This window comes from Muscardinus avellanarius (genome assembly GCF_963383645.1).
Source record: "Muscardinus avellanarius genome assembly, chromosome: 2".
Classification (NCBI taxonomy): domain Eukaryota; kingdom Metazoa; phylum Chordata; class Mammalia; order Rodentia; family Gliridae; genus Muscardinus; species Muscardinus avellanarius.
In genome coordinates this window covers 126,679,623-126,706,691 of record NC_137787.1, presented here as the reverse complement: position 1 = coordinate 126,706,691, position 27,069 = coordinate 126,679,623, and positions in this window count along the sequence as shown.

Genomic DNA, 27,069 nt, shown 5'->3' with positions numbered 1-27,069 from the left:
TGCCTGGTTTACTTCATTTAACATAATGTTCTCCAGGTACATTCAGCTTACTGGAAGTAACAGGATTTTATTCTTTTCTATAGCTGAATAATATTCCATTATGCATGTACTTTATATTTTCTGAATCTATTCATCAGTTGATAGGCATCTAGGTTGGTTGTGTGTCAGCTATCACAATCCAGCTATCTCACTGCTGGCTATATATCCAAAAGAAATAAAATCAGCATTTCAAAATAGGCTACACAGATAGCAGAGGTCTACTGCTTCTCCGTAGCTTCCAGAGGGTCTGGCGCAGAGATGTACACAATGAATAGCTCAGCTGTTTTGATCTGTGTTCCGGTTGCCATTCTTGCAGCTATAATCCAAAAGACTGACCATAAAGATTACATGAAAAAAGATTTATTTCCTTAGAGTTTCAGGTTCAATCCATGTGAGGCCAGGGACTGCAGATCTCAGGGCATGGAGGCAGGAAGTAGAAAGAGGGAGGGCACATGGCTGCACTCACATTATGGAGGCTGGAGGCAGGAGAGGGGGCAGGAGAGGAGAACCACATATAATCCAAGGCCACACCCCCAGGGACCATCCCTCCAGCCACACCCTACTGGCCCAGGCCACAGTGCTGTAATGATTTATCTGGGTTGTGGCCTGGGCCAATAGGGTGAGGCTGGAAGAAGTGTGATTGTAATGGATTTATCCATGGCTGGGGTTACAATTACATCAACTTCAAACATTAATAAATGAGCTCTTTAGGGGACATTTTATATCTAACTATAACAATTTGATTTTTTATTTATTTATGTATTTTTTTTATTATTATTATTATTGGTGGTACTGGGGTTCCTGGAAACCCTTATACCTCCGGGCTACACTCCCAGACCTATTTTATATTTTTTTATTTGGAAACAGGGCCTCTTAAACTAGCGAGGCTGGCTTCAAAACAGCGCGATCCTCCTGTCTCTGCCTCCGAAGTGCGGGGATTACAAGCGTGCGCCACCACGCCTGGCAACAATTTGATTTTTTAAGGGCACAAATTTTTAATAAGTTATCAATTAAACTTCCCCACTCTTAAGCTACTCTTTGGTGATACATGTTTTTATTAATAGTATTTAATCTAAAAGAATAAATATTCCTGGCCATGGTGGTGCATGCCTGCAATCCAGTACATCAAAAGCTGAGACAGGACGATCGAAGGTTCAAGGCCAGCCTCAGCAACTTAGTGAGACTCTCAGCAATTTAGCAAGACTCTGTTTCAAACTAAAATTTAAAATAGGGTCCAAGGTATAGCTCATAGGTAGAATGTCCCTGGGTGGTTCAATCATCAGTATCACAAAAGAAAAAGAGAGAAAAAGAATATGAATATAATTTTTGCTGCATGAATAAATATTAAGAAATTATATGGTTCCAAATTCAATGTACCTACATATAAATTTTCTTTGGATTATAGAATTTCTCAAAATACCCTTCTATACCCTAAAATTCCAACAGAAGCACAGCTTGTTATTTCACAAATTATAAAAAATCAAAACTTATGAAATATTGCCAGTGTATCAGCCTAGCGCAATAAAAGACTTATATGATGTATTTTCTTCTGAGATACACCCTTGCAGGGCCCATGAAACTGTTCTGAGAGAGTCATGCTGTATTTAAGATCTGAGAGGGAGAAAAACATAGCTGGACCACCTCCACATATGGATAGGAACTTTCCTTTCTTCTGTGTTTTTCTAAACATAACTTGGCATACATGCAGTAGGACCTGCAACCACTATCAATGGATGGTTTTTAAGAGACATAAAACAGACAGATGGGCTTTTAAGCTGTGTGTGTGTGTGTGTGTGTGTGTGTGTGTGTGTGTGTGTGTGTGTGTTTTACTGAGGATTGAATCCAGGAGCATTTAACCTCCAAGCTACACCCCCAACACTATTTTAATTTTTTATTTTAAAACAGAATCTTTCTAAGTTGATGTGGCTGGCCTCAAACCTGTGACTCTCCCGTCTCCACCTCCCAAGTTTTGAAATTACAGGTACACACCACCACCTGGAGCCATTTATCATTTCTTTATGGTAAAAACATTCAATATCCTTTCTTCTAGTTTTTTAAAAAACATATAGTACATTATTGTCATCTAGATAACTTAATTTTAAATACAAAAGTTCTTGCATGTACAGTAAATTTTAAAAAATGTCTAATCTATGTTTAATATCAAATTTGGAGGCCAAAGTCCTGTAGGAATAAAAAAATACCTAAAACAATCTCTAGCACCACACACATAAAACAGATAAGTGTTTGATAAGATAGATATATATTACCCTAATTGAACATTACACAAATGTATATATGTACCAAAATATCATTTGGTATACATAAATATGATAAAGTTTAATGTGTCACTTAAATTTATTAAAAATTAAATTTTTAAAAAATATTTTAAGTCATTAAGTTAGCCAAATATGTAAATTACTCCAAATTTACAAAGTTAGAGCCTGCAGTATCCTAGGCTACAAAATTTTACTGATTTTTTTCAGCAAAATTTGCCCTTGCCTTTACTGTGTAATTGGTCACACAAATGAACCACCCTAGCCTGTCTCCATCAGACATTCATATGACATAGCATCTTGTAACACAACTCAGTCAAGGAATCATGAAATACTTCTATGTAGTAAACATATGACCATGAATCCTACACTGTGCTCTTACCAGACAGGCTCATGGTAGACTGTATTAGTCAACTTTGGGTCCCATAACAAAATACCATAGAGTAAGTGGCTCAAACAATGGAAATAAGTTTTCTCAGTTCTAGAGTCAGGAAACCTAGAATCTGGGTCCCAGCTTTGTTGGGTTTTGCTGAGGGCACTCTTCCTGGCTTACAGACAGCTGCCTTCTTGCTGCATTCTCACAGGGCAGAAAAAATGAACTCTGGCCTCTCTCTTCTTAGAAAGATCCCCTTTCCATGAACTCTGGCCTCTCTCTTCTTAGAAAGATCCCCTTTCCATGATGGTGACCCTACTGCCTTGACCTCATCTAAGCCTATTACTTCCCAAACCTCATTTGCAATATGACACTGGCAGCTGGGACTTCAACATAATGGGGAAAGATACAATTCAGTAGACAGGAAGGGTAGAGATGAAGAGGAAAGTCAAATCCCAAGGAATGGACTGGTGGACCCTGCAGAGTCAAGTGGTGCAACGCTGTAAGCTCTCGACAACTTTCTCTAAGGTGCCATTTACTCATCACTAAAAAACTAAGTGTAACTTATTTTCTGCACATGCAAAATATCAAAGCTTTAGCAAAGGCAAAACAATGTCTATCTGGCTCCAAGCTTTACAACATATTTTTCTGAGTCACAGAAATTTGCAAATCTGTACATGGTAGAAACTAAGCCTCGCAACTCAACCATAGAAACAATTATAATCACGTTCTATTCATATGGAAAGTCTGCTTAACCTGTCTTCTCACTTAGCCAGCTGTAGCTTTAAAAATCCTTTTGGATGGTATCTCAGTACTCAGTTTCTCGCTAATGTTTTGGAAATCCAAACTCCTCCAGGGAATCAGCAAAGCACTAGATCTCACTCAGGAAGCCTGGTGTTTCATGGGAGATTGTGTGTGTGTGTGTGTGTGTGTGTGTGTGTGTGTGTGTGTGTGTTACTGCAGAACGAGTTCTGGATAATTATTCATTATCAAACCTCCAATTTCCAAGCAGACCAAATCTGATAGAAATGCACACATTGAACCCATAATACAGCCCGTACTTGGTAGCTCTAAGATACTTGAAACCACAAATCAGATTAGTTGAGCAACAGCTTTACCTTTGGCACTTGGGAAAAGACTGTCACTGCTTCCTTGATCATTTTCATGCTTGCACTGTGCCATTTTCTGCATTAAACTGAATGCAGAAATTATCTTTACAGATCTCCTCAAAGCTCCACATGCCAGAGCTGGTATCTGTCCTGCTTCTATTGATTCTTTCTCCCTGTGTGAATACGTCTTCCTATATGAACTATCAAGTAGCTTCTCAAACTAGCTTTTCTGTCTTGTTAGGACACTTGGCTCCAACCACAGCTCTGAAACATCTACTGCATGCCTGACCATCTCCAGTGGCTCTCAGCTGCCTTAAAAATAAAGTCCAAACTCCCACCTGACACTTAAGGCTCTCCATAATCCAGCTGCAGAGGAACCTCCAGGATGATGTCTTGCTACTGCTTCTCTTCAGCAGCATGGGGAGTTCCTAGATACCACAGGCCATCCTGCTGTGCTCCCACAGGGGATGCCAGCCACCCCACACCCCAGGTCTCACACATCTGTATTCACATGCACAAATGTAATTCCCACCACAGAGTCTTCTTTGACTTTCCCTACATAGGAGTAAACCTTCCTTCCTGTGAACTCTCCTAGACCCCAGTGAGTTTCCTTCTGTATCTTTGAGCACTGTCTACCCTATATTACAGTCCTACACATGAGGTTCATTGCAAGCCAATAAGCTCTTCACTCAGGTCCTCCAAATGTCTGGACTATGTCTTTTATATCATAGGTTCAGAAATAAAGAGAAAAAGCACAAAGAAGGAAGAGCAGAAGTGGAAAAGGAGACCCAGGAAGACAGAAATACCCTGTCCCAATAACCTGTGATCTAACCATACCAGATGATCCCTAATACACACTCATATAGATGAATTAAAAAATGATCTCAGTAATCTTCATTCAGAAATAAAGTTTAAAAAGCAAATTAGCACAAACTCTTTTAATAACTTGGGTAAACATTTAGTATACTGTTCTACAAAGTGTTAGACTGCTTTAGATTAAAATTTTTTAAAGTGAGACCTCAGTACTTCACTCAAAGACCAGGTGCTTCATGAAGCCTTCTTAATACCTCAAGCCACAGCCCAATCCCGCTGTGCACTTTGCTTATTCACTATATGAACACCACATGCATCTCTGTGCTGGGCTTCTCATGGACACTGGGAATATAGATTTCTGCGTGAAAGCCCCTCTGCTGTGGTTTGAACACAGTTGGTGCCTTCTGAAACTCATGTTGAAATGTGGTTACCAATGTAGTGATGCTGGAGGCACTGAAGAGGGATTCGTGCTCTATTCTCGAGGCTGAATGAGTTACAAGAGAGTGGTGACAAAGCGAGCCCAGCCCTGCATCCTCGCCCTTCCAAGCATACCCACTTCTTCTGACTTCCACCACGTTATGGCAGAAGGGCCTTCCAGATGCAGCCACCCAATATTGGGCTTCCAAGTGAGTCTTACTTCCTTTCTTTTATTAGTTATTCAGTCTCAGGTATTCTGTTACAGCAACAGAAAACAACGACGCCTTCACTCAAGGAGTTTGGGGATACTAAGAAAACAGCGGAGAATGAAAAGATCATTATTATTCCAGTCAGCCTTCACACTGCTGTGACCTAAGTACCTGACACACAAAACCTAGAGAAAGAAAGATTTATTAAGGCTCACAGTTTCAGAGGTTTCGGTCCATGGGGGAGGTGGAGCTCTGAAGCATAAATGGCAGCATCAGTGGCAAGTGGATAACGAGATGCTGCTGGAGCAGCCTGGAGGCCGGGAGCAGAGAGAGGGAGAGGAGGGCGCCGAGGACATATTCAGTCCCCAAGACCACAGCTCAATGACCTTCCCTCTCCAACCATGAGGACCACCAATAAACCCACTGAAATTGTTAATCCATCAATGAATTTATTTATTTATTTACTGGTGAGATTAGAACTCTCATGATCCAATTATTTGGTCTCTGACCATATTTGAATTACCAATAGATGAGCTTTGCCAGGGAACATTATATATCCAAACCACATGGCAATTATGACAGACTATATATTAATTTATAAGAGTCCAGAACTATGCACCCAAAGTTCAGACACTGGGAAGGGAGGCCCAGGCCAAACTGGTAGAGGATGGAAGAGGGTTCAGGAAGGCTTTCCAGGGGAAATAACACCCCTGAGCTGGATCTTCAAGGAGTAGGAATTATCCAGAATACAAAGGGTCTGCAGGGAGAGGAGGGGAACAGGCTAGCGACAACTGTTATTTTTTTTTTTTTATTTTGACTTCTCTTTTCAGAACACTGCTCCTATTATCTTTCTATTCCCTTAGTCAGGAATTTATCATTTATAAAACTCTCCCATATTATTTTTCTTAAGCCTTCCTGTGCCAGAAGTCTATAAGTCTGCCTTTTTATATGTGTGATTTTTCAATAGGTAACACAATGCATTGTGTACAATGTGAAAGATGAAAGAGAAGTAGGTTCACTTGCCATCCAGTTCCCTTCCACAGAGGCACGAGTACTGGTTTTCTTTGATGTTTCTGGCTCTTAGTAGGAATATTGGCTGTATCCACTTTTCACTAAAACTTTCACATCTGAAAAGACATCTGACGAGGGCAGGTTTCAGGCACTCACGGAGTCAATGAACACTGCAGCACCAGCAAAAAGTATCTCTCGTGTCCTTGGACATATTTCTTCTCCCAGTTTCCATCCATGCAAAGGGACATGAGACAAGCTGGGCAGTCTGGGGCCTGTGCAGGGGGAAAGCTTATGGTGTCTAGGGACAAAAAGAGAAGACTCTGGGAGACATGACAGCATTCTTCAATTACATAACGGGCTGTAATAAAAAGGAGAGAGGAGATCTGGTCCCTGAGGTGTCAAAAAGTAAGACAAAACCCAGGGGAGGAAGGGATGGAGCCCCATGAAGAAGGCTGTTCTAACGGTCACAGCTGGCTAAAATGGAGAGGGATCCCTCGTGGCCTTAACCCAGGGTACTGTAGGAAAGAACCAAAACCAAGAAAAGCGTGAGACTCCAGGACAGGATCAATGCAGCCCAGGAAAGAAATATCTCTTTCTAATACAATGAGACCTAACTGTAGATGGCATGCACATGACTTTTTATTTTAATGGTTAAATATTTTCACAATTATTAAATAAAGATGTAACAGAAATACTTAGTATTTTATGAGCCCTTAATAATCAGTAGATAGGCTCTACTATAACAGTTTTCTTTTTTCATTTAATCATCATAAAAACACACTACAAGACATATACTATTATTATCCCCATTTTACTTTGAGAAGCAGGTGGAACTAATCCAGACAAAAGTTTAGGATAAGGCTGAGCCAGAAAATGGATATAATCTAGAAAAGCTTTTTTTTTTGGGGGGGGGTTCCTTGAAACCCTTCTCTGGGCTACACTCCCAGACCTATTTTATATTTTGGGGGGGAGGAGGAACAGGGTCTCTTAAGCCAGCGAAGCTGGCTTCAAACATGCGTGATCCTCCTGTCTCTGCCTCCCAAGTGCGGGGATTACAAGCGTGCGCCACCACACCCGGCCTAGAGAAGCATTTTTAAGTAAATAAGTGCACAGGCAGTTCTTAGATATGGCAAAGAATCAAATCACGGATGCTTGATACCCACTTACCTAGATATTTCAATACCAATCTCTTCAAGCCTCTTCTGCAGTTCCAGTATGACCACCAAGAGCTCCTGTAACTTATGCCATTCTATACCATAGAGTACAGATCATCAGAAGTGATGCTAATTTGCCAAATTAAAGAATATTCCAGGGACAATGCTGTGCTTTGTAGTCCAGAAAACAGTTGCTTTATCACATAGAAACTTTCCTGCTATAACCTCCAAGACTAAACTAGAATGCAGATGTGGGCAAATGCAGCCAAGACTCCAGTGAAGATATCTCGAGGGCATCTGGCATCCTGCACCCTCACCCCAACCTCACCCCTTCTGAGTGTAATAGATCTGTCTTCTCATGCCAAGTTCTCTATGTGGTACTCTTTCAGTTTTAGTTTATTCATTTGTTTGTTTTTGGGGGGGGCTTTTGATGCTGAGTATTGAATCTGGTGGCATTCTACCTCTGATCAACACCCCAACTCTTTTTATTTTATTTTCTTTTGAAACAGTCTCACTAAGTTGCTGAGGCTAGCCTCAAACCTATGATCATCCTGGCTCAGCCTTCCAAGTCTGGGTGCCACCAAGCCTGGCTCCTGAGGGTCCCCTGGCCTTATTGCTATTGGCCTTTATGGAACCACTTAAAATCACAAAATTAGAACACCTCAGAGTTTAATAATTTTGTCTCCCCAGACACTACTGCCCTTCTCCCATGTGCAAATAATTCTCACTCTTTTTTTTGAAATGCAAACCTCAGTATATAGCCTAAAGTGTGGCCCTATGTTTAATATATGTTTTCAATAAGTACATAAGTGGAAGGAAAAATACTGAAGCCTTGGAAAAAAGCTACTCCCGTCCTCAGCGCACACTGGAGCTTCATCATGACTTCAGAGCTGATCTCTCCATTGGGGCATCAGAGAGTTATTATCTAATAACTAAGCAGTGCACCAAAATCTGTAATGACTGCTGCAATGAGACAGTCAGAAATAATAGATGCAGACTTGCAAGTCCACTGCTTACAAGATAAGGAAGATGCTACCATGGAAATGAGCTGAAAGAGTCTGGAGTTAGCAATGTACACCTTAATTCTGCCATCTTGGCCAGGCAACTGAACCCCTAAATGCCTCCAAGTTTCTTGCCTTGAACACCACCAAGAGGAGGTTCATCTTCACCTCCCCACACACACCCCACATAGATTTAGGAGCAGGTGAAGAGTTATGTCCTCCTAGGAAAGCCAAGAACATGTGAACAATGAGCACATCTCCACATTTATCACCAAAAATCTAAAGAGAAGTTAAAATGAATGAATTCTATGAAGCACCCTCAGTAAGCACTAATTACTTCCAAGTAGCTTCTTGGATATCAGACTTCAATATCAATTATACTTTTTCTGGGGAAGAGGATCAAATTAGCATATAATTGTTTTTATTTTTCTTAATATTTCCAAATGTTGTGTTTGTTCCTTCTCTTTGCCCTGGACATTTGCAATGCAATTCTAAATGTAAAGAAAGAGACCCAAAGTTGATTACAATATCTCAGGGGACCAATTCTCTCTCCAAATATCTCTTGTTTTTCAGATTCAGATTTTACAAGATCTATGGAGAGTATACAGCCAGAATAACAATCAACAACATCCCTTTATTAGGATGCCAAGAGGAAACTAAATAGATGGATTTTCTCCAGCCATTATTCTCTTTCTGTATTAGATTGACTCTGTTCTCCTGACTTTCGTTGTCCTATTTAAAGCATTTCACCAGTGTTTTTTAATAGCTATTTTTATTCTGCTCATAAAACAGCTACTTAGTAAAATTCTGAGTCCCAAATATCATGCAAGGCACTAGGGATATAAAGTCCAAAAGGATCTAATCCATTAAGAACCCACACATGCCAGGCATGGTGGTACATACCTGCAATCTCAATAAACAAAAGAATCAGTTTCAAGACCATCCACAGCAACTTAATGAGACTCTTAGCAATATAGCAAGGCTCTGTTTCAAAACAGAAGAAAAAGAAAGAAGGAAAGGAAAGGGAAAGAAAAGAAAGGAAAGAAAAGGAAAGGCTAGGGGTATAGCTTGGACCTAGAATGTCCTTGGGCTCAACCCCCACTGCCACCAAAAAAATAAAAAGGAACCCACATAAATAGACAGCAGCCAATAGTACAAGCCAACAGTATACAGGGTGGATAGTTTTTTGTGGGGTCCCAAGATTACATTGTTCTGCCAGGAAAGATGGGGATAGGTTTAAATAGCCAGGAAACCTTTGGAGAAAAGCAGCATTAGAGCTGTGTGTTGACAGGCCGGAGAGGGTGAGAAACAGGTTTGGGGCAAGGAGAAATGTTCAAAGAAAAATAGAATCCCAACTCTACATAATGTGCTCAAAGACAGCAGAATGGAGAGACACTTAGAATTTAAGGACACAGGAAACCGAATATTCCTGTAGGATGTACAGGTGAATATGTGAGGCAAGTGATAAAGTCTGTCCTGAGGTGGTAAAGGAAGAAGTAATAGAGGGCATTCAGGAGAGAGAAGGAGAGAAGGGAAAAGTTCAAGGCAGACATGAAGGACCCTCCCACACTCAGCAAGCCAGCCTGGCTCCTTCATGAGTGTCTGAAGCTCACTCCCACCACAGGGACTCTCCATGTGCCCCAAAGACTGGAACATTCTTCACCTCTTTCTTTTGCTCAACATTACCCAGATCTCAGAGCAGAACTAAGCTGTAAAGACTCTTGTTCATGGGGCCACCCGGAGCCCCTCATCAACACCTCACACAGCAGCCTCTTTCTGCTCTGTGCTCAGAGTCCAACCTAAATTCTGCTGCAGAGTAGCTTCTCCTGAGTCCATGAGGAAGAAGAGAGACTGGAGGTAGGTCAGGAGTGAGTAACATCCAGGGAGGCATTAAGAAGGGGCAGGTGTATTGGGAAGAGTGTAGCCAATAATACCAACACTACCTACAGAATAACCACATCTGAACATCAAAGTTCACAACTAGACTCCCAAGACACCTGATAGGAATATCGACAGTAATTCAATCAGGCCACCTACTCAAATCAACCCCTTCAACCATGGCATATTATCTACAAATGAAAATCAGAATCCTTAGCCAGCGCCCAGAGCCGTCCACAACCTGGATATATCTGCAACCTTCACCCCCATTCATCTCCAATGCAAACCCCCATGTCAATCAGCCTGATTTGCTACTTCTTGCTGAACACTGTAACTCTGTACTTGAATCATTCTCAGTAACCTGGCTTCCCAGCATGCTGACCTGCCAAACTCCACAAATAATTCAAAAGCCAAAAAAAAAAGTACCAGTTCCACCCAATCCTAAAACAGCTGTACCCTATGATGATCATTCCTCATCTGAAGTCCTAAAGCAGCTTTGGTCTCTGTCAATCATAAATCTCATGTATTTTTAAATTTTTTAAATTTTGTGTGCACTTGCACTGGGCGTGGTGGCGCACGCTTGTAATCCCCGCGCTTGGGAGGCAGAGACAGGAGGATCACACAGGTTCGAAGCCAGCCTCACTGGCTTAAGAGACCCCGTTTCCAAATAAAAATATAAAATAGGTCTGGGAGTGTAGCCCGGAGGTGGAAGGCTTTCCAGAAACCCCAGAACAACCAAAAATAATTGTGTGCACTTATCTGTCCTAATTTATCAGCAAGCTCTTGGAGAGCAAGAAACACATCACTTCTGTCTACTCAAAAGTGCTATCATAATGATATGCTCATGGGCCACACTCATTTCCCTTAAGAATTCTCACACTTCGTGGTGGCGCACGCTTGTAATCCCCACGCTTGGGAGGCAGAGACAGGAGGATCGTGCAGGTTCGAAGCCAGCCGCGCGCGCTGGCTTAGGAGACCCTGTTTCCAAATAAAAATGTAAAAATAGGTCTGGGAGTGTAGCCCGGAGGTAGAAGGGCTTCCAGGAACCCCAGTACCACCAAAAAAAAAAAAAAGAATTCTCACACTTCATTCAAAACTTAGCATTGTCCTGCCCCTCCATGCTCTCCCCTGTCACTGCCATGGGTATCCATATCCTCATCTTTCCCTGCTTGGACCATAGAGTGGGCTGTGGGGCCTCTTGTTCTCTCATACAAGGTGCCTCATCCATCAGCATGTCCTGTGAGATCAACCTGGGGAACCATGAGCAGAACTGAGCTCTCCACATCACCTCCACCACAACCACCCTGCAACAAGCCCACAGGATTTCCCCCCAACATAGCTGCAGCAGCCTCTAGCCAGTCTCCCTGCTTCCTCCCTGGGCCCCCTTCAGACCCTTCTCTGCAATAGCCCTCCAGTGATTCTTTCAAAATTAAGCCAGATGGTAATGCTCCTCTGCTCAACCCTGCCTACCACAACTACCTCCTATCTCATACAGCAAAAGCTACGTCCTAACAGTGTCCTTCAAGGACCTTCCTGGTGTGGCCCCAGTGTTCCTCAGACCTCATTCCTGACCACTCCTGGCCACACCAGTAGCTCTATTCCAGATATGTGACCCCTACAGACATATTCCCATCACAGGCTGAGATGCACAGTCCACTGTTTGGAACTCCCTCCCTATCATTCCCCATTGTTCTTCTTGTGCAAGCCTCCTTCTCGCTGCCTTCAGGAGACCCAGTATCACCCAACCTGCTGCCTTCCTCCCACATTCTCTCTCTGCCTCCAGGTCACCATGAGGTGAGATGCTCTGTCCCACCACTATATTTTAAATAGTGTCTGTTTTGAGATAGGTGGATTACAAATATTTTCTCCCAATCTGGGGCATATGTTTTTAATCCTCTTAAGAGGGTCTCTTTCAGAGCAAAAGTTTTAAATTGTAGCTTGTCTTTTCATTTTCTTTCAGTGTCTTTCCAAAAGCACATTTTTCAATTTTGGTAATGTCTACTTTATTACCATTTTCTTTAATGTGTGATTCTTTTGCTATCATATCTAAAAAGTCTTTTCTTACCCAAAGTCACAACCAATAGCAAATTTCTAATCATTTTAATGTTTTAAATCAAAATTTTGGGATAATTTTATGCATGATGTGATTCCACTGTTTTGCATATAGATAGCCAGTGTTCAAGTAACATGTGTTGAAAAGATTATCCTTTTCCATTAAAATACTTTGAACCCTTTGTCAAAAAGCAAGTAACTATACATGTGTATCTCTGGATTCTTTATCCTGTTCTGTTGATCTTGATGTCAATCCTTAGACCAATATCATGTTCTGGACTATAAGTTCTTCAGCGATACTATTTCCCAAAATTGTCTTAGCTATTCTAGGTCCTTTGTATTTCCAACAGCATTCATATTCATGAACATAGTTCCATAAAAGATATTTAATCATAAAACATACAGTCCTTCCTTACTATATATAAGGGATTGGTCCCAGGACCCCTTGAGGTTACCAAAATCTGCAAATGCTCAACTCCCTTATATAAAATTGTATTGCATTTGTATATAACCTACACATATCCTTCTATTACTTTTATTTCCAGATGACTTATAAGAGCTAATGCAGTATAAATGATGTGTAAATAGTTATTGTACTATATTGGTTAGGGAATAGTGACAAGAAAAAGTTGGTACATGTTTAGATTTTTTTCACATATATTGATATTGAAAGTTATGAGGTAAATCCATCGATACAGAATCTAAAAGTATGGAAGACCAACTGTTGCTAACTATACTCCATTCTGTAACTTCATCTTTTACAAGGTTTCTCTTAATAATGGACCACAGATGAAATCATCATTTTTCCCTCCTCCTTCAATGGTCAGCCTAACTTTTTTCAAGTAACCAAAAATGGCTGAAACTTAATAAAGTCATTTCAATCTATAATAAAAGGGCAAAATCTATTCTCAGAAAGAAAGATATTTGAAGAATTAACTGTGATTACCACTGATAATAGTGTGACTAAGTGGTGACTACTTTTTCCTGTTCCTTTTTACCTACTTTCTACCTATGTTACATTAGGACTTTTTTTCTTTTTACAAAATACGTGGGCCTTCAATGTTTAAGTTTTTCCTTCTAATCTTTGATTTCTTGTGGATAAATTCAGTATTACTATCAAAGTTGTTAGTATAAACATGTCAAAGTGTTTACCATGAGTCCAGAATTTTGTTTTTCCATTTCACACAATACAAGACGAACAACAACCTTATTCAATTTGCTTTATTCATTTGCTATTGTATTTTATAAATATTCAAGCTGAACCTTGCCAGATTTTTTCTGATCATGATAAAATGTACTTCATTTGCTCCTCATTATCTTCTTGTACTATGCAAATAGGAAATAAAAACCAGTAGTAGAGAGGGAGAAGAGATTTCAATTTCACCAACAGTAAATGCTTTTTCTGTATGTCTCAGAGTTGATGTGAGTTGACCATGATAAGTACAGTACTTTTTTCTTAAATCATATTATTAAGCAAAATGTATGAGTCAGAACAGTAAGGCCACCTGTTGGTGAAATAAACTATCAGCAAAAATTGGCTAAATATACAATGAAATGGTGAATGTAGACTGTAGGTAGCTAAACCTCTGTCTTCTCTCAATGTATCAGAGCTGCCTAGCTTTATTTCTTTGCTCCAAACTCATGACCTATCACTTCAGGTATTAACAATACAAATACACTCACTTCTTGCTCCCTTCTCTCCCTAATCTGAACAGTCCATCTGCTTCTAATTTTGTTGTTCTCTACGTGGGTTGTTGAGCTCAGGCCTTGAAAACCATACAATTTTGCCAACTAGGCTTGTATATATTTCCAGTATTGATGTTGACTGTATACTTGATAATAATAGAAATTTCTGCCATTCCATTTTAGAGAGCTCTTACTCATCAACATGTAAACTCTGCCAGACTATCAAAAGACTCTTCTGGAGATACAAAGGGCCAATAGATACATGAAAGATGTTCTACATCATTGGCCATCAGGGAGATGCAAATCAAAACTACACTGAGATTCCATCTAACCCCAGTCAGAGTGGCAAGCATAAAGAAATCAAACAACAACAAATGCTGGTGAGGATGTGGGGAAAGAGAAACTCTTTTACACTGTTGGTGGGAGTGCAAACTAGTTCAGCCACTATGGAGATCTGTGTGGAGATTCCTAAGAAAGCTAGGAATAGATCCACCATACGATCCAGCTCTACCACTCCTGGGTATTTTTCCAAAAGGGTTGAATTCAGAGAACTATAGGAACATATACATACCTATGTTCATAGCAGCACAATTCGTAATAGCCAAAATATGGAACCAACCCAGGTCCCCATCAACAGATGAATGGATAGCAAAACTGTGGGAAATACACACAATGGAATTCTACTCAGCCATAAAGAAGAACAAAATCATACCATTTGCAAGAAGATGGAAAGTCCCGGAGAGCATTATGTTAAGTGAGACCAGCCAAGCACAGAAGGAGAAGGTACATATGTTTCCGCTAATATGCCCAAACTAGGGAACCTAGAGGATACCAGTGGTACTCCAGATAATGGAGGGGAAATACCAGCAAAGCTAGAATGGAAAGATAGAGGAGGAGGAAGGCTGAACTTGGTTAATGAGGGTCCACATCCAAATATGTGTAAAATTATGAATATGGCATGGTTACCCGGGACAATAATTGTTGGGAGGGGGGAAGGGAAAACAGGGGCGGGGGGGTGGGAGAGGGCATCAAGTATAGTTTAAATGTATACCATTTATGTTCAATAAAAAATTTTAAAAAAAGACTCTTCTGTTTAAGGAAGAGCACTGAAAACTCTCTCCCAAACAATGGACACTATTAAGGAGACATCCACTTCTATCAAATCTGCAGCAGTGATGTTTCAAGAATCTTTGCAAAAAAAAAAAAAAAGAGAGCCCCAGGTCACGTTTACAGCATTGAGATTACATATCATTCATATATGAAATAATAAGTCAGGAAAAGTCTTCTGGCAACTAAGAAAACACAGTCTAAGGAGTAAAATGGAATCCTCAGACCCACATCTACCCTTTATACTCTGAATTTATGTTCGGGATTAACAACACAAAGGAACATAAATATGAGGGGGATTAGGTGCATATGTGGGGAGTTTAGATAGTGTATTAAGGGGGTCTATTAAGCTCACAGTAGGGAGACTAAAAGTCCAAATAGCATGGTTCTGGCTCTGACAAGAGCCCCCTGGATACATTACATTATGGCAGAGGCATCATGGTGGGAACATATGCAAGGAGAAATCACATGACAAGACAGAAAGCCAAAAAGCAGTGAGGAGCAAATTTTGCTCTTTAATAACAATTCACCCTCCCAGGAAGTAACGGGGTATCCATAAGGACTTCTGAGAACAGTAGCCCCAACAACCTAATTACCTTGCATTAAGCCCCACCTCTTACAAATTTCACCACCTCCCAACATTGCTACAATGAGGACCACACCTCCAGCATGTTTGGGGAAATAAAGTATATCCAAGCAATAGCAAATAGTAATTGATATGATATGTAGAATCTTAATACTATAGACTTAATACTGTCAATAGTATCTTAATACTGTTCCCATAGTTAGATAATATTAGATAGTTCCCCACTGATTCCACTAGTTCCTTACTGATTCCACTAGTAATATGCAAAAATGTCCAAGCGCACCTCAGATTTCTTAACAGCCAGCAGACCCTTCAACATTTTTAAGCTACAAAGGCTCAGTGTGTGAAAGTATTTGAGGTTACTGGACTAAAGGCCACCAAAAAGTAGGTTTGAGTCTATATCACATAGGTTTTCGGAAACAAAAAGTATACACCTTAACCTACCATCTTTTACTCAAGCAATCAAGCCGGCACCATAATTTAAAAAAAAAAAAAAACACCTAGGACTCTTCTCTGTACTCAGTAGATCATTAGCTTCATTTCTTACTGCAGAGGAGCATGCATTTGGATGTGGTAAACTAAAGAAGCCATCACCTCTGAGACCTGAACTGCCTACAAAACATGTTCAGGGCACAAAAACAGCAGAGGAATCCATTATCTACATCCTAAATTTATTTTAAGTAAATCAACAACAGCACAGCAATAGAAGAATTTAATTATAATTTATGACATCAAGAGATAAAATACACACATACACACATTACCATAGATCAGTGAGAAAGCTTCTTTATGGATTCATTTGCCAAAGCAACATCCTCACTGTATTAGTTGTGGGATTTATAGGTATCTCACAGTAAATTCACTTCTCTTAACTGAACAAGTGTCAACAAGTAATGTGAGATTTTATGGCTCCTACCATATGTCATCACTATAACATGACATTCCCTATTATAACTCTACCATCTTATAAGTTATAAATAATAGATCATATTTATTTCCTCAGCTTCATTAAGAATAAGCCTTTAGGTTGAGATATGCCAGCAAAGTTATTTAAACATATACCTGCCAAATTTTTTCAATTATAAACTATTTTAACTCCATTAATTATGAGATAATAATCTATATAAGTGTTTTAGGTTCACTTAAAAGTGAAACAATAATAAACAAAATATAATGTTTATCTCATGGAAAACAAAATAATCATATATTTTGAGAAATCAATCAAGAGGAAAAGGGCAAATTAATTAAATAAATGCTTACTAACAACCTGTTATGTGCCAGGCATTATCCTAGGCACCAGGGACATGGCAAAGAACATAAGGAACAGTGTTTGATCATCTGCCCAGCATCTGTTCCTCCCTTCTTAGTCAAGCCCTGATTCTGTTCGTGCATTCCCCAGTCCTGCATCACACCTCTGGAGGAGAAGCTGGCCCTGTCGAGCTCCATGGGTTAAGAAAGAACCCTACTGAACCAAAGACTTGCAAAGACTGCTTTCAGGATACTTTTAGCATTCTTCCTTGATCTTTAGGAATCTTGAGGAAACCGTTCTCTTTTTCTAGATAGTGGGTAAGAAGAGAGATTGAAATTGCTGCCACCGTCTTTAGAATAGCTTTAGGAGATGGAGGAGGGTGGATCCGGGACATTTACATGTATCTAGAAACATTATATGATGTCATACCGAGCCCCACTCTATCTCTCTGCATCCATGGTTATGTACGCTAACAAATATTATTTAACCATCTTAACCAGATGTTCTGGGAAAACTTCTGAAGAAAATTCTTTAAGTTCATGTATGGTCCTATGGTACAGAATTTATTTATTTTTGGTGGTACTGGGGGTGGAACTCAGGGGCTCTCTACCTCCGGGCTATACTCCCAGACCTATTTCATACTTTATTTGGAAACGGGGTCTCATTAAGTTGCTGAGAGCCTCCCTATGTAGCTGAGGCTGGCTCTGAACCTGTGTCATCCTCCTGTCTCAGCCTCACAAGCACTAGAATTACAAGCGTGTGCCACCACTCCCAGCCTTATAATACAAAATTTGTAATCGAGTGAGAGAAACACAGCACAGATCAAATGTTCAATACTGGACTCCTACTGATACTTGGTGTTCTCATCTCATCTGAGCATTCCCAGCTCAGTGGAGCACCCTTCACCTCCAACTGAGAATCAATAAGAAATTTGCACCTAGACAATATTCAGAAGGCAACTGCCAAGAAGAAAGGTGGAATGGGCAAAAGATTCAAGAAGCCGAAATTTAACCGGGCATGGTGGCACACGCTTGTAATCCCTGCGCTTGGGAGTCGGAGACAGGAGAATCACACAGGTTTTAAGCCAGCCTTGGCTTAAACAGGGTAAGAGACCCTGTTTCCAAATAAAAATATAAAATAGGTCTGGGAGTATAGCCTGGAGGTAGAAGGGCTTCCAGGAACCCCAGTACCACCCAAAAAAATAAGAAGCTGAAACTTTCCTTGACAATGATCATGTTTCAGTTATTGGCAAAACCATTTTTATAAATAGCATCTCAGAGTAACAGTGTGCAGGCAGCCATAGGAATTGGTTCCTTTCTGAAATTCTGACACAATCCAAGTGTCATCAATTTTTAAATTAAAAACAATTAAGGGAGTTTTTTAAATGGCAGACTAGAGGCCTGCAGAGCACACCAGCTGCTCCCGAGACCGGATCAAACCAACTGGTGTGCAGCAGCACGGTGAGGTGGGGCGGGAGGGCACTGAGGTTGAACCACGGAGCCACGTGCAATGAAAATGGCCAATAAAGATCAGGAAGAGTTATTCCAGTTAACAACTGAAGCACACGCAATGGAAAGGGTCCTTTAATAGGAAATAATGTGGAAGTAGAAGGTCTGCAGCCAGGTGTGGTGGCACATGCCTCTAATCCCAGTTCTGGAGGCTAAGAAAGGAGAATTGCAGGCTCAGAGACAGACTAAGAAACTTAGTGAGGCCCTCAGCAACTTAGAAAGACCATGTTTTAAAATAAAAAATAAGGCCAGGAGCAGTGGTGCACACCTGTAATTCTAGCACTTAGTAGGCCGAGAAGGGGATCTCAGGTTTGAAGCCAAACTCAATTTAGCAGGTCTTGTCTCAAAAAAAAAAAAAAAAAAAAGACAAAGATCTGAAGGTATAGCTTTGAGGTAGAATGTTCAATTTTCAGTAACACACACACATACACACACACACACACACACGCACGCACACCTATCAAGAAGCTTTTAAGAAAGTTATTTTTACAAAATTACTCACATTGTGATAGTGCTGTCAAAATCTGAAATGACAGTAAGGGTTTTATACTATGCTCTTATAAAGTATTTGAGGGGAAATTTTATCCACCCCTCTAATCACCACTTGATTCATATTTTTGTTTTAAGAATGATTTTAAATATTAGATAAAATAAACTTGTTTTACTTTTTCTTTGCCATTTTCAAGGTAAGTTGTTCCATTTATTTAATGTGTAAAAATCCCACACATGCACCCACACAAACACACATGCACCCACACACACATACATGCACCCACATACACACACACATACATGCACCCACACCCACACACACGCACACTGGCGATCATTTCTTTTTTATTTTTTTTCAGGTCTGGGGGTGGAACCCAGAGGCATTTGACTTCCAAGCTACACCCCCTGCCCTAGTTTTTTAATTCTTTATTTTGAAACAGGGTCTCACTGAGTTGCAGAGAGCCTCACTAAGTAGCTGAGGCTGTCCACGAACCACAATCCTCTGGTCTCAGCCTCCCAAATGCTGGGATTTCAAGCGTGTGCCACCATGTCCAGCTTGATCATTTCTTATCTCTCATCGTTTCTGCTCTCCAGGGATGCAGGCAGGACTTGGCCAGTAGCTGTCTCGTGGGGCACTTTCAGTCATAAATTAACCAAGGCAGCAGTCATCCAGGGGTGTGACTAGGCTGCAGGTGCCGGCTCCTATGGCTGGCTCTTGGCCCGGGGCCTCAGTTGCTCCCATGGGAGCCTTTCCACAAGGCTCCTTGAGTGTCTCATGGCATGGTTGCTGGCCTCTGCCAGAGCAAGTGACCCAGGAGGCCAAGAGAGAAGCTGAAGCACCTTTTATGATCTAGCATTAGAAGTCACAGATGCCACCTGCATCTACAATGCAAGAGATTGCTTAATATTATGAGAAAAGGTTTTCCAGAAGCTAAAAGCTTTGCTGTTCTTGGCAAATGTCTTGCCCAAGATTAGGCCAACTCACCTTCACCATCCTTCTGCCCTCCTATGTCTGCCAACTACCACTGACGTATAGTAAGCGTGTCTAAATCTTTCTTAAGATTTCACAGTCTTGCAGGGATTTAAGAATTATTTATATGACTTAAACATTTACCTCGTGTAATAGACGTAAGATGTTGCATTTTGATTTATTCATGATCCCATTGCTGCCCTTAAAATTTTTATCTAAATTTTTAAACTCGATTTCTACTTTCAATCAATCCTCATAATAAATTATTGAATATATTTTTAAAGAGAATGTGGCAACTTGAACATGCAAGCACAGAGGTCACAGAAGGATATCCTCCCATCAAATCATACAAGACAGAGGAACTGGAGCTCTTAAGCAAAAGTAAAGGCTAGATTACAACTCTTACAAGTTAAAATGGGAAATATAAACCAGACATGGTAGCTCACGCCTGTAAACCCAGAATTTGGGAAGCTAAGACAGGAGGATCGTGGGTTCAAGGCCAGCCTCAACAGCTCAGTGAGACACTCAATATCTCAGCAAGACCCTGTTTCAAAATAAAATAAAATAAAATAAAAAGAGCTAAGGGTTTTGTTTGGAGATAAAATGCCCTTGTATTTAATTGCAATACCAAAATAATAATAATTAATAATAATAATAACTAAAACTGTATACTTTTAAAACATGCTCTAAATAAGTAAATATGAGTATAAACATATACTTATATTTGTAAAGAAAGACATCTAAATAAAATATAAACAAAGCCATCTTTATGTCTTTATATGCCATAAATTTTATATAAAACCATCTTTAAAATCAAATAATTACATAAAGTGTGTTTATAAGAAATGCAAGTGTTTACTTCAAACCATTTCAAAATAATTTTTGAAGCCTGTTTAAAAAAAATTGACACTCAGTCATTTTAGTGTTTTAGTACATAATATGTCCAATCCACAATTTCTGGCACCCAAGAAGCACTACCACCACAGGGCTCAGGAACAAAATGCATGCAGGGCGGCTGAGATAGCACGTAGATTGGTTGCTAGCATGTGTTCCCATGCACGCTTCCAGAAGCATTTGTACTTACCAACTATTTGAAGTTCAAAAGTGATGTCCCAATCATCTGAATTTCACTAGCGTGTGAGAAAAAGTTACCCACTTATGTTGAACTGTGGCTGGACTGACATTTAAACTCAAAGTCAAAACAATAGTGCCATAAACAGCATCCGAATAGACATGGTCTTGTAGCAGACGCAGAAAGCAGCGTGCACATGTGTTCCTTGCATCTTCCTACTAATTAGCCTCAGAACCATCCACCTGGGGAGACTAAAGTACCCTGCTCATGAAAAATTTAGCACTCCATCCATGGATACCCCCCCCTTGCGTACAAGTGGGAAGCCCTGAAAATGTGCACTAGCTTTCAAAATGGAGAAAATTAGGGAGCCGAACTCTAAGCAGCCAAACCATCAGCCTCAGCTGGTTTGTTCCTACTTTTGTTTTCAAGAGAGCAGTTTGTTTGGTTCGTTCATCAAGAAAATCACAAGAGAAAAGCAATTACTAAGACCTACAACAGCTGAGCACGCAGGAGCCCGTCACTGGAGTGGGGCGGTCCTTCCCAGAATGTCACCATGGGGAAAACCCACGGTCTGTTCCCATTGAGGCTGTTCCTTCTTCCTCTGCTCAATCGGTGGGCTCATTTTAAGTAGAATACTCTAGATACACCACAATTCCTTGCATAGCACAGTAATTCCTCCAGCAACCAAATTCTGAAAGTTGCATAGCACGAGTGGCATTTTCACCCTGATTAAAATGTGCAGCCCATGGTGGATACTTGGTGTTAAATCATTTGCATAATTAAGCTCAGCCTCTTGCTAGCAAGTACTTAACAGAGGCAACATAAAGTCATACTTGGAGCCAGGCGTGGTGGCACATGCTTGTAATCCCAGCATTTGGGAGGCTGAGACCAGAAGATGTCAGTTTGTGGACAGCCTCAGCTACCGAGTGAGGTCCTTTGCAACTCAGTGAGACCCTGTTTCAAAATAAAGTATAAAAATAGGGCTGGAGGTATAACCCAGGAGGTAGAATTCCCCTGGGTCCCATCCCCAGTACCGCAAAAAAAGAAAGTCACACTTGGAAGCATCAATGGCTGAGAACAGCATGGTGGACTGCCAACTTCACGAGAAGATTTCATATTTTCTAGGCGTTTCATGGCTTTGGTTCTGACATATGAGAAGAGACCTAACCCAACAGATTGGAGGGAGAGCTAGAAGCAGAAAGCAAATGAATTCCATACACGCTTGCCTCTAAAGCAGTGTTTCCTTAAAGCAGGGCCCTCCGCATCCTCCGCAGCCCAGTCTTCAGCATTGCTTAGAATGCTATAGAAGAGCAAGGTCCCAGCTCCCATCCCAGAAGGGCTACAGTTAGACTCCAAAATCTCTACCTCTTTCTTCTTTATGTAGAGCTAGAATTGTATGATTTTAATGCTAACATTTAATGTTTACTTGCCCCAAGTTCCCTTTATTTTATTTTTATTTATTTTATTGGTGCACTGTAGTTATATATCACAGTGAGATTCAGAATGATAGAAAAAGACATGCACACAGCACTTGCTGTGTGCTTCCCTCCCAGGGAAACCCAGCTCCCTCCTCCTCCCCGTAGATAACATTAGCACTGATACAGATAACTTCATATATGACAAAGGATTTTGGAACTGGTTCCATCACCAGATTTCCTCTTTATCAACATCTAATACTTATAATTCTTATTCATTTTAAGATTTGCTCCATGAGCAGGTCAGTTTTTGTTGTTGTTGTTGTTGTTGTTGTTGTTGTACTGCAACCAAGATATCCAACAAGAATTTAGAGGAGGAAAGGTTTATTTGGCTCATGGTTTTAGCGGTTCAGTCCATAGTCACCTGGATCCAAGGCAGAAACATCACAGTGGTAGGGAAGGGCAGAGAGAAAGTGGAAGGGCCCAGGGACTTCAACAGTCAACAAGTCAAGGTATCACTCACAGTGGCCTGCCTCCTCCACCCACACCCTGCCTGCTTACAGCACCACCCAGTAAATTTATACAAATTATTAATCCATCACTGAATTAATTTACTGAAAAATTTAGGACCCTATGACTCAATTAGATCATCTCCAAACATTTTTTTTAATTGCAGGCTTTTCTAGAAAACAGTCTATATCCAAACCATAACAGCTACAAACAGGCCTATTGCTGCAAACGAGAGCTATTGGCGCTGCATCTGCCTCCCGGACACAATGATCTGCACATACACGTAACACAGACACACACACACACACACACACACACACACACACACACGTACAAACATAAATACACTTTTGTGGTTGTATTCACCTGAGTCTGACATTTATTTCAAATTTTAAATCAAATACAAATATGGCTTCACATTCTTCAAGAGTTCCTATTTTTATACTAAGCAAAAAGGAAAGTCAGTTATTGGCAGCTTTCAACTGTACCCATAGGGACCCTTTTTATTTTAAAAAGGACAATACCATGAAAATAAAGTTGTGATCTCAAGACAGGAAACTGTACTTCACATGTGCCAGTCTTACATCTTTCCCCCTCTGAATAATAGGCTCGTTTTTCCCAGGAGAGGACTGGAGTGGAAATGCCCCATTGTACCAAAGAAGCATTGGCATTTAAGGTGTGAAGAATCTGAGTGAGTTCTTTTCATGTAGTAAGTTGTTGTTTTTTAAATTAGTTTATGGTAAGTTTAAAGCCCTACAACCTCTTGATCAAACACAATTTGAGGCCCATACTGTTTTAATCTCTCTTGTGTTAGCTGGGTCATTGGTAAGGTACCATTAAGAGATTTTAAAACCTATGGTCTTTAGTTATTTATTTAGTGCATTTTAACTTATGTTTTTACCAATTCTAACTTATTTAAAATTTAATGAATGATGAAAAACACAGAAAGACCTTTAAAAATTGCTTTGTGCTCCATAGCTTCCTAATAGGCTTTTTTTTTAAAGATAAGATTGAGAACCAAAGTCTTGTAATTCTTTTCAGGTAACCAAAAAGCTGGAAAGCTGAATTCTAGAGTAATCTAGATTTATTCTAAGAAACTAGATTCAGGATTCCTCACTGCAAATCCTAAACCATCAGTTGAGTTTCTACAAAACTTTCTCACCCCTGTACTCCAATCTCCTAGGAGTCTACAGGACTAATTTTTTACATGTTTATATCCTAGAATAATAATGGTAAATAGTTATCACTATTTCTTTATCTTTCTCATTCCAAGACACAGCTAAGTCATCTTACATATGGTCATTATAAATATTCTGACACTTCAAATTAACAATAAGCTCATATAATGCCCTCAGCTCTCAGACTTTTTTTTGCCTCAGAACATTTTACTGAACCACCATAATATTTTGCTTCCTCTCATTTGTGTCCTCCTACACACAGAATTGCAGAAAACAGGGTTTTATTTTTAGAAGTTGTTTTAAGAATCAATGAATACCTTTCCCGTGTCCCTTTGCATTCTGAAGACCTCTACTGGGTTAATGGCTGGCACTCCTAGGTGACTTTGTGTGGCTCTAAAAACAGCTAAAGAATGCTTATTTATTTCAATGTTTTCATGAAACATTCCATCAGGCAGTTGGACTTTAGTCACTTAGAGAATACACTCATATGGAAATTAACCCAACAGAACATAAAGTCTTCATTCCATTATGTTACGAATGCCTCAGATCTAAAAATGGCTGGCTTTAGGATTTGGTATTTTGCAGTGATGCAAAGTATCTGGTAGAAACTGTACTTCAAATTTCAAATTTTGATCTTTTCCAGAGCTGGCAAAATGTAGTGTGGTACTCTTCCAGGATGGTGGTCGGCGGCAGTGAGCAGCAGCCCCTCATCGGCCCCAGCATCCCAAGGGAAACACCCAACTCTCTACAGTGTATGGCTGAGCTGTGATGTTTGGTAGGTTAGGTGCATTATATGGATTTCCAATTTATGATATTTTAATACACAACAGATTTACTGGATACAATTCCATCGTAAGTCAAGGAGGGTCTGAATTCTGAAATAAGCTACTAAATGAAGTAGTTGTCCTTCCTTGAGGAAAAAAAGCAACAGAAATGTCAGAATTGCTTCCCAAGGACTGTGATTAACTGAACTAAGCCATGAATCATTTCACTAGGGCTTCTTGGTAACCAACAAAAATGGCAAGACAGCCAGCTGGAGGGAAGGGTATGGTCTGGAAGGAAACAGAAGCATCTTCAATCTGGTCCACGGGGGAACCTGAATATAGTTCCACACATCCATTAATCCCTTCTCTAACTGAGCACACTGACCTGCTGACAGCTGGGTTAAGATATTGGGAAAGAAACCCAAAGTCAGCAATGACAGATAATAGGAACTCAATAAATATATGCAGGAAAAATTATTAAAGTCAAGGTCTCAGAAATACCTCAGGGTGTCCAAGTTCTTTGTAGGTGTCTACCTGCAAGACAGGCACACATCCAGCTCCTCAGACTCCCAGGTCCACTCTACAACAGGTGCCTATCAGGACCCAGATAGCAGTGAGGACACACAGCTGCAAAAACGTAGTAACTTACAGCACTTGCTCCTCTCCCCACCAACCTGAGAAGCCAGCCAGAGGCCAGAGAATTTCATTAACTACAGGAATCAAACACATACCATGAGACATTCTCAACGCATGGAGATCTCTCAGCTCAACAGCTAACAGTCATATTTTGGGTAAACAAGACATCTTGCAATCAAGACAACCTTGCCTTCTCTGTAGTATAGTGTAGAAAACAATCCCACTTCCCTCTTACTCTTCACAAACCTTATCTTGTGCTTGCTATGGTTAGTGTATAATTATCTATTGTTAAAGTACATCCTCCCCATTGCTCTGTGCTTCTAAGGGAGAGTCCTGGGTTTTTGTGAGCATACGGTGGGAAAGGGAGGATGGATAGGAATTGACCTCAATGAATCTTCATCAGTGCTCCAGAAGTAGGCAATGGGATGGAAGAAAAGGCTGAACTGTGGGAATGTGTCAGTGATTCCTAATCTGTAGCTTCTGAATCAGAGGAGAAAGGCATGGAGGATGGGGGTGAGAGTCAACTTTATATTAAAATCGGTTCTGTTTTCAGTAGAATGTAAAGCCACTTATGGCATCTGAAAAATGTTACTCTTTGATAAAATGAGCTCTATCCCTCACTGGTAAGCCTACTCCAGGCAAATACAGGGAAACAGGTGAACAACGCTTAGGATGTGCACCCAGGGGAGGGGCAGAGCAGCCTCCAGTCAGTGCCCTTCGGTGCCTCAGTGCCTCAGCCTCGGTTACATCAGAATTCTCATAAGGCTCCACACAAATGTGCCAATGACACTGCGGGTTTCCAGGTGATGGCTCAGGGTGGGAGCCACTGGACCAGATCATGATTGATGTCAATCTCATTAGTTTTCCAGTGTGTTCCCGAAACCAACAAATTGTCTTTGAAGGGGGGCGGGGGGGGTGGCTGCAGATGACCTGCATGGGTGGAATCGAAAAAGGGAGCTGATTTCAATAGGAATGATCTGTTAATCTGGAATATGAAGCAGCCCACAGACATGGTCCTGAGAATCTAGGAAACTGATTGTTTGGGAAACATGAGGAATGCTGGTAGTAGAAAAGAAGGCAGAAAAGGAGCTCTTGATTTGGAGGAGTTCGGGGCTGTTGTACAAATCTTTGGATAAAGATGAATCTTAATCACTAAAGGCCTCCTACACAGTCGTAAAATGCTGAGAGACAGAAAGTGATGGCACGTGAATGACTGTTGTATGTTTGCATTTCCTACAATTTCTTCATTTTGATCTCCCTTAGCAGAATAATGGCATTTAAATATGTGATGTTTGAAATTATAAAACATATAAAATTTTAGCACACTTGGGAAAGAGAGAAAAGAATGAATCATAAAATTATCACTCTACAGGGAAATTTCTATTATGTATTTCTTTTTATACATATTTAACCAAAGTCATTCTGTACATGAAAATTATGATTCCTATTCTTCAGTTAATATTACATAAAATTGTTTCTGTTACAATATTTTCCAAATTGCCACTTTTAATGACTATAGAATTCACCCAACAGATGTATCTCTAGGCTTTGTGTTTTTAAATATTTC